General features: G+C 47.0%; 1 protein-coding gene across 1 annotated transcript in view; it reads right to left on the bottom strand.

The window, feature by feature from the left end:
• The window catches only part of Eif4g3 (eukaryotic translation initiation factor 4 gamma 3), a 239339-nt gene extending 231366 nt beyond the window's left edge, over positions 1 to 7973 (bottom strand). Inside the window, exon 1 of the mRNA XM_042688417.1 lies at positions 7888 to 7973. The gene's annotated coding sequence lies outside the window, so the exon portion shown is untranslated. The remainder of the gene's footprint in view (positions 1 to 7887) is intronic.
• Positions 7974 to 9275: the final 1302 nt, after the last annotated feature.

Consider the following 9275-nt stretch of genomic DNA (forward strand, 5'->3'; position numbering starts at 1 on the left):
AGCTTAGGATCCTGAAATATTCCTGTACATTTCAGGCCATTTACTCACTGTTTCAATTCACATGGCTGGCCAATAATCAGGAAATAGTTTCCCATTACATTAGTTCAAGGTATTATTCCTAGAGTAAAAATAAATGGCATCTCATCAGTTTTTTCCTGAGCTTCCCTTCATATAAACTACTGTCTCAACCAGAGTAAGCTAGCCATTGATCACTGCAATTTTATAGCCTCAAACCAAAACTAACCATAATTGCCAGGCGCTGGTGGCTCACGCCTGTAATCCTAGCTACTGAGGAGGCTGAGATCTGAGGATCACGGTTCAAAGACAGCCGACAAGAAAGCCCGTGAGACTCATCTCCAATAAACCACTAGGAAGCGCCACTTCCAGTTTTCTGGAAGTTAAGAGTCCAGTTTTCTGGAAAATAAAAGTTTCACGAACCATGATTCTCAGTTCTCAGCCTCCTGAGTAGCTAGGACTACAGGCGTGAGCCACCGGTGCCCCTCTCCTAACCATAATCTTTTTTGAGGAGTCAGTCCTGGAGCTTGAACTCAGGGCTTGGGCACTGTGCCTAAGCTTTTTCACTCAAGGCTAGCACTCTACCACTTTCAACCACAGCGCCACTTCTGGTTTTCTGGTGGTTAAATGGAGTCTCAGACTTTTCCTGACTGGGCTGGCTTCAAACCACCATCCTCAAATCAGCCGGATTACAGGCATGAGCCACTAGAATCCGGCTCACCATAATCTTAATGGTTAAAAGTATTTTAGTCTCTATAACCAAACCCAATAATAATAACCAAAAGGTAAAGCCTTCTTATATGAGCAAGGCTATTTTGCCTCTCATCTAATAATGTTTACATACGTCCATCATCAATATGCTGCCACACAAATGTCCGTTGTCCACCAGACAACAATACTACTAATCTTTCTCCTACACCCGAAGGATGAAAACAAACTTCAGCCTGGTGCCACTGGCTCACTCTATCATCTTTGTTACGTATAGGAGACTAAGATCTCAAAAGGTCTCAGCTTGAGGCCAGCCTAGGCAGAAACATCCATGAGACTCCACCTACAAAATAACCAGCAAGGGCTGAGATATAGCTCAGTGACAAAGCACTTAGCCTAGCAAGTGCAACGTCCTAGGTTTGATCCCTAGTATCAAAAAAGAGAAGACAACTAACCAGCAAAAAAACCTGGGCTGGAGACATAGTTCAAATGATAAGAATGCCAGACAATCAAGAAAGCTGAGCAAGCACAAGGCCCTGAGTTCAAAATCCAGTACAACTAAAAACAAAACAAACAAAAAACCTCAAAGCATAATGTCCGGAATCATAAGCCACTGTAATTCATAAAGTCACTAAATAAATGTTTTAAAGGAAAACTGACGCCTCAAGTAATTAATGGGACCAGACTAAAATCAATTTAACACCCCTATTAAAATGGAAGAGAAAAACTAAAGCCCAAACTCAAATCCAGGATTTCTCAATATTCCAAGAGAAATCTTTTATTTTAAGGCTAATGGGTTCTGTTTCTCCAGGCCAAAGTCTAACATCAAAAGGGCAGGGATTTTATGGGATAAAGTGGGAAGACTACCAGGATTCATTATCTATCTCCTCCTAATACACTTAACTTCTCGATTATCATCAATCTTTAGCAATTATAGATTGTTCCTCTAGTTTTCCTGCTCCTGCAAAAAGAAACTTGAAACATGACTGAAATCCATTTATTAAAATTTCTGTGCATCAATATCACCAATGGAATTAGGAAAAGTCAGCTGGAGAGGAAAAGCTAAGTAGACCTGGGTTAATTCTTACTCATCTTTCTAATTTTACTCAGATGTCAATGTCTATAAAGCCATAACTCTTTCTTACCCAAACAAGATTCATAGAGGACTTATCACTGTAGCTCACTTCATAGTGTTGTCTAAACTAAGTCCACTGAGTGTCAAGATCTCATCTGAGCTTTTGTTTTTGTGTTTTTGTTTTGTTGTTGTTTTAGAAGTCCTTAAATCTGCTAGAAAGGCGCTCAACTACTGGAACCATACCCCCAGTCAGTCTCAGTTCCCAGGCCTAAAGCTATTATCAGTCTAATATACAGTAGTTGCTAAATAAATGAACAAATGAATTTATAAACTTACCACATACTAAAGTCCCAACATAAATGACTAAGAAGGTGGTAACCCTCTCCATTATGATATAAAACATGGTTTTTGAAACATTTCTTACAAGATGGACCTTTTTTAAAAAAAATCTTATCAGGGGCTGGGAAGTTGGCTCAGTGGTAGAGCGCTTGCCTTGCATGCCAGAGGCCCTGGGTTCGATTCCTCAGCACCACATAAGCAAAAATAAAAAATAAATAAATAAAAAATAAAAAAAAAATAAAAAAAAAAAAATCTTATCAGAGACTCCAATGAGGAAAAGAAAACAGTGGCACTTAGGGTTTAAATGGTCATAGTTTGGGGCTGGGAATGTGGCTTAGTGGTAGAGTGCTTGCCTTGCATGCAGGAAGCCCTGGGTTCAATTCCTCAGTATGACATACACAGAAAAAGTCAGAAGTGGCTCAAGTGGTAGAGTGCTGGCCTTGAGCAAAAGAAGCTCAGAGCCAGTGCATAGGCCCCAAGTTCGAGCCCCAGGACTTGCAAAAATAAATAAATAAATAAATTTTTAAAGTCACAGTTTGGTTTAAAAAAAAAAAAGCTCCCTTTAAAACCTGTCAATCTACGGGGGCTGGGAAGTTGGCTCAGTGGTAGAGTGCTTGTCTTGCATGCATGAGGCCCTGGGTTTGACTCCTCAGCACCACATAAGCAGGAAAAAACCAGAAGTGGCACTATGGCTCAAGTGGTAGGGTGCTAGCCTTGAGCTTAAGAGTCAAGGGACAGCACCCAGACCCAGAGTTCAGCCCCCACAACTGACAAAAAGAAAAAAAAAATCAAGGGCAGGGAATAGCTACATATGAACTGCATCTGAGTAACTTTTCTCCCTTCTCTATCTCCATCTTGTGTGTGTGTGTGTGTGTGTGTGTGTGTGTGTGTGTGTGTGTGTGTGTGTGTGTGTGTGTGTGTCACTCGTGGGGCTTGAACTCTGGGCTTGGGTGCTGTCCCTGCACTCTTTAGCTCAAGGCGAGTACTCTACCACTTGAGCCACAGCAATACTTCCGGGTTTTCTAGAGGTTTATTGGAGATAAGACTCATGGAGTTTCCTGCCTGGGCTGGCTTTGAACCTGGCTTTGATACTCGATCCTCAGATCTCAGCCTCCTGGGTAGCTAGGATTACAGGCGTGAGCCACCAGTGCCCAGCTTCTATCTCCATCTTATACTGGCTCCCTCTCTCCTACATGAGGATCTACACTCAATATTTTACACTCTTGGGGCTGGGAAGGTGGCTCAGTGGTAGAATGCTTTGCCTTGCAGGCATGAGGCCCTGGGTTTAATTCCTCAGCACCACATAAGCAGAAAAAGCCAGAAGTAGCGCTGTGGCTGAAGTGGTAGAGGGTTAGTTTGGGCTGAAGAGCTGAGAGATGGCACCCAGGTCCTGACTTCAGGCCACGGCCGACAAAAAACAAAACAGAACCAAAAAAAAAAAAAAAAACCCATACACACACACACACACACACACACACACACACACACACACATTTGACACTTTCCTGATGGTGGGGCTTAGAGAAACTGCTGACTACCGTAGGAGCTACAGATTCTGGGTGCTAATTGGAATAGTATTTTGCTTGGAGGTCATGTTGACTACTGAACAAGGAAAAATGAGCTGAATCAACTGTGGAGAGCCTACACCTTAAGACTCAATGAAGTGAAGATAACCTACTTGTCCAGAAGTATGTGGTTATAAACTAATTAAAACAAGGTCCAGGGTCTGGGAAGGTAGCTCAGTAGTAGAGTGCTTGCCTTGCATGCATGAGGCCCTGGGTTCAATTCCTCAGCACCACAAAAGCAGAAAAAGCTGGAAGTGGCGCTGTGGCTCAAGTGGCAGAGCGCTAGCCTTGAGTTGAAGATCTGAGTGAGGGACAGAGCCCAAGCCCAGAGTTCAGGCCCCATGACCAACAAAAAAAAAAAAAAGAAAGAAAAGGTATAGTACCACCGTGTTTTCAATTACTCCACAGAGCTTCTTTTCTGTATACTTTCCCCTAGCTCTCAAGATAGGAGAGTTTCCTTCCAGCCCCACATGCAGGCTGGGTGAGAAGCAATCTAATAAAAAGAGGGCCCCTTGGGCTTGGAGTCAGTCACAACAGTCTGAGACTCATAGACCACCTTTTTATTAAGGCAGGTAAACTGTGGAAACAGCTAACTTCACTTTCAGTACCCTCATCTGTAAAATGGTGACCTTACCTATTTTATTAGAATACTTGGGGAAATCAATGAAAACCATGCACTACTCCCAGAACACTAGGCCCTCAAAAATGGATGCCACTGGTACTACTATTCAGATCTAGCTTTAGCAGAGACAAAAAAACAGCAATGTTACTGACTTTGGACTGTAAGACAAAACTGAAAGTCAATAGTGGGATTAAAAAAAAAGAAAAAAGGAAAATTACACCTCAAGCAAAACTTTAAAACTTTTTAACTTTTGTCTTAAAACCTATGACAAAATAGTTAAGGACACATGGGTCATTTTCGGACTAGCACAGACCTTTACCTAATTTAGTTCTTGGAAAGAACCCACTGTCTGATTTGCTTATCTAAACTGGCTGCCCCAAAACAGTAACTAGACTCCCCAGAAGTGTCAGCAGCCTTGAGAGAAATTATACCCTGAAGTCTTTCTGTATAAATAGAGAGAACACTGTGTGTTTATAATACACTGCAAAATTAAGTCATAACTACTCGGACACCTGGATTCAAACCCATTTCTCTTGAATTATCAAAAAAGTGAACAACTTCAATCTGAATAACTAGGCTTTTAATGCAGACCCAGAAGCACCCTAAAAAATGTAAGCAAGACTTTCTGTCAACTAGAAAAAAAGTTAATTAAGATTCTCAACCGAGCCTTTCTCAATCTCATACTGGAAAACTGCAGTGAGATTTCAAGGCATTTTTTTGGTTTTATTTTCTACAGTACTGGGAACTGACCTCAGGGCCACAAGCTTGCTAAGAAAGTGTTCTACCATTTGAGTCAAAACAAATATTTGGAAGTGCCATTTTCATCAGCTATAAGTTTCACAATGGCTTATGTTATAAACATTCTAAGCATATTTCTCCCTTATATTAGCTTTTCATATCAGTTTACTTCAAGCCCTCATCTCAGCCCACCCTCTTGCAGGCCTCATCCTTTTGACTCTGAAATCAAGAAACTCTTTCTCTTTGAAAGGGTCTCACCAGCCTTGCCATGCAAAACTGATGTCAATTTAAGCTGATTTCAGTTCATACTTAAATCCAACACTTCATTCCTAATTTGTCACTTGAACACTAAGTACAAATCAAAGGCACTTTACTATGCAAATCTCCTTTGAGTATTTTTACAAATTTAAAATATCATCTGAACTTATTTTTTTGCTAACCTATGTTGACTGTACAAAGGGGTTTCACTATGACATTTACACACATGCAACATTGAATCTGATGCAATAACTGTATCCACATATTTTGAGGAACAAAAAATCTAGTCAAGTCGTGGAACAAGCAACTCTAGCACTGCACTCCAGACACACTGCTTGGGTGTTATCAATTTATTGCATGATGAGCACTTGCAAACACAAATCTTCACATTCTCTCGTTAGAAAAGCAGAATTGCTCTACTTAAATACATTGCTAATCAATTCCACGTTACCAGTTACCACTGATGTACTCTGATGGAATCTGTAACCTCTACTTCATTTTCCATTTATGTAAGTGGATTTTAACAATTGTAAACTTTCTGTGGGTAAAGCAAAGGTAACAAGAATTGATATAGAGGAAGATTTTAGCTTCAATGACATGAGGCAAAATAAAGCCACATAAAACTAAGTATCCAACATTACCACAAATGGATTTTAAAGTGATTGCCAATAGAAATAAATTCATTCATGTTTAATAATTGCTCCTTTTATTAAAAAAAGAAAACTGTTACAGCGCTAATACTTTTAAGATGCAACCAACTCACAGCTTTTAGAAGTACTTCCTTTGTGAAGCACTTGAAGTTACTGTTCACAGTAATCAAGTTACAGATCTGTGTCCAAAAAACCACCAAATTCACCAAATAATGTCATACTGTACAGTATTGAAGTTCCTACTTAATACTTTGTACATTGATAACACAGAATATGGGCTTCCTTTCCCTTCTAACTGACAAAACATCTAAAGACGCAAGGAATGAAAAATTTAGTAAGTATAAAACAATCAATAAAAAAATTAGGTATTTTAAACTCACAAAGTACTAAGTAAAGACACGTATAAGAAATCCTTGAAGTAGGAAAAAGAAGTCAACCTTAAACTTCATGGGTAAAGAAAATAAAGATGTTGACCAGAACCAACCAGATTTTCTAAGAACATTATCAGTGAACCATTCTTAACAGAATCATGCAGGATAAAAACATTATGAAATCAGTACACACATCACACTGGAATGGAATTTATCTTTTCTCTGCACCACACTGGACTTAAAAATGTGGACTAACAATATTTAAAGAACAGAGAAAATGACACTTGACAGAAACAAAACAATGACCTGAAATGACTCTAGAAGGGAGGAGATGCCTTTCCCTTCTCAAAGCAATCGATACAGACAAGAATAATAATCTGGGGCTCTCAGTGCCATGACTAATTTGCTATCACTACAAGTCAAATACCCGATGGTAGAAAGGCAAAAACACAACACAACCAACATCCAATGACAATTTATACAAATACATGAGATGTAGGGTGGAGCGATGCATGATGAAATGCTATTCTCAGGTAGGCAATACTGTTCCAAATCTCCATGGGATTTCTCAATTCCACATTTTTTCCTCCCTGGCTTTTGTGTGTGTATGTGACAAACACTTGGTCACAAAGATTTCAATCAAAATCTTGTTGAAAATTCTATGACGGAGCAAGGAACACGACATTAAAGTACGTTCAAAACTAGACTTTCCACCAGAAGCCCTGGTACGTACCCTCCGGGCATCAGGCCTCGGAAGGGCTAAGCGAAGCCTGTTAAAAGGCTTTCCAAGAAGTGACACTTTTTTTGAGGGGTGGGGGAAGTGGAAGGGGTGCGGAGTAATGTCAGTTAACTTCCTCTTCCTCTACAAAGGTCAAACACAGGGAAGTGTCTGTCCCGTATAACATTTCCTCCCTGGGACGCGTTCCACCACAAACCACATCACAACTCCAATCACTTAATTAAAAATTAAAAAAAAAAAAATAGCCAGAGGGAATGCTTTCTGTACATTTCCAAAAAAAAAAAAAAATCCAACTTACCTCAGGATCCAGCTGGTTCGTTTCAACCAGGAAATTTACCAATAAAGTTTACTATGTACGAATAATGACAATCCGGGGATCTAGCAAGCCCCGCTGGCGGCCCGGAGCTGGAGGGAGGAGGCCGTGATCCCCCCCACAACCCCACCAACCTCGCCCGCAGGGGCCGGTCCGGGGCACCGGCCAATTCGGCCCGACGGAGGGGAGGGGGCGGGAGGGAACGAGGAGGAGGCGGAGAGGGGAGGGTCCCCCGATCGAAAAGGGAAGGGCCGCAGAGGCGCCTCGGTGCAGCTGGTGTCCCCCTCGGCGCACCGCACGGGGGTCCCGGGGTCCCCACAATGCTGCCGCCGGGGCACCCCACCCCACCCCACCCCCCCAAAAGGTCGGGCCAAGCCCGATGCGGCGGCGAGGAGGCTGGAGCAGCGGCCGCTTGCTTCCCCGGCGGGGTCCCCGCGGACGGCGGGGTTCCCCCGGAGGCTGCCGGGGAGCCGGCAGGGAGGTGGAAAGGATACTGTTGGGGCGCCTGGGTCTGGAGGGCCCTGATGTTCGGGTGAGGAGGGGCCGCCGCTGCCGCCGCCGCCGCCGCCGCCGCCGCCGCTGCCGCTGCCGCCGCCGCCGCCGCCGCCGCCGCCGCCGGGTGAGGAGGCGGTGCCGCCGCCGCCGCCGCTCCGGTGCCGGGTCCGGTTCCTGCTGCAGCCGCTGAGCCTGATTTCAGAGCCGGTTTCTGCGGTAAACTCATGGCAAAGCGAAGCCACCAACCCCCCCAGAGCGGGACCGGGCGCGCCGGGGTGCAGGGGCCGGGGGCGGCGGGGGGACGGGAGGGGGGCGGACCCGGGGGGGCGGCGGGAGCGGGGGGCCGGGGGGAGGCCGGGAGGAGGAGGAGGAGGAGGGGGCCGGGGCCGGTCACACACGCCCTCCGCCGCCGCCGCCGCCGCCGCCGCCGCCGCCGCCGCCGGCGCCGCCTTCGGCAGCAGCAGCCGCCCCGCGGGCCGGCACCACCGGCTGCCGGTCTCCGTGACAACGCGACCCCAGGGGGGGGGCCGGGCCCGGCGGGGGCGGGAGGCGGAGAGACCGGACCTTTCACGGCAATATCCTCATGGGCCGGCGGCGGGGGGTCTCTGTCCCCCTCCCCGGGGGAAGCGGCGCCCTTCTCGGTAGCGGGGCTCAGGCGATGCCGGCGGATTTTCTTCACTCAACGAGCAGAGCATCCAACATGGCGCTGCGGCCGCCTCCAGCAGTCCGGCAGGACGGCCGCTCGGCAAGTTCCGGAAGTTTCCGGAACGGCTCGGCAGGCCGGGGTTGGCGGGGGGAGGCGGCTCCTTCGGCTGTTTCCGCGGGCGGAGAGCGCTCGGGCCCCGTCGGGGGCGCTCGGGCGCCGCTTCGGGGACGCGCTTCGGGGACGCGCTCGGGGCCCGACTCGCTTCCTCCGGGGAGGACGCCGACCCGGGCTTCTCAGGCTCGCCGCGGCGGTCGTGCCAGGCCCGGGTTGAGCCCAAAGCCGAGGTCCGGCCTGCGCGAGTCTGGCCTGGCGTCGCGGTCGCGGAGAACAATGGTGCGCTTGGCGGGCAGCCTGCGGGCCGGCCGGCGGGGGAAGGCGGGCGAGCGGCCGGGCGAGGAACCCGGATCCCTGCGGAAGGAGTCGCTGGAGCCGAGTGAGAGCCGGCGGAGAGGAGGCCGCCCGCCGCGGGAGCTTCGCACAACAGCTGTCACTCCGCGTCTCCCGACGACGACGCGTGTCACCCGCATTATGTCGACAGCGCTCTGAGTGATCAGTGGAACGAGGAGCCCCATTCCCAGAGGAAAAGGGACTGGTCCAAGGTCACCCCGGCCGGGAAGGGACGGAGCCGACCCTGGGTGCGGAGTCCACCTTCCCAGGGTTGAACCGTGCGGCCTCCCAAGT

The sequence above is a fragment of the Dipodomys spectabilis genome, unplaced genomic scaffold (genome assembly GCF_019054845.1).
Source record: "Dipodomys spectabilis isolate Male_0828 unplaced genomic scaffold, ASM1905484v1 ptg000118l, whole genome shotgun sequence".
NCBI classification, from domain to species: Eukaryota; Metazoa; Chordata; class Mammalia; order Rodentia; family Heteromyidae; genus Dipodomys; species Dipodomys spectabilis.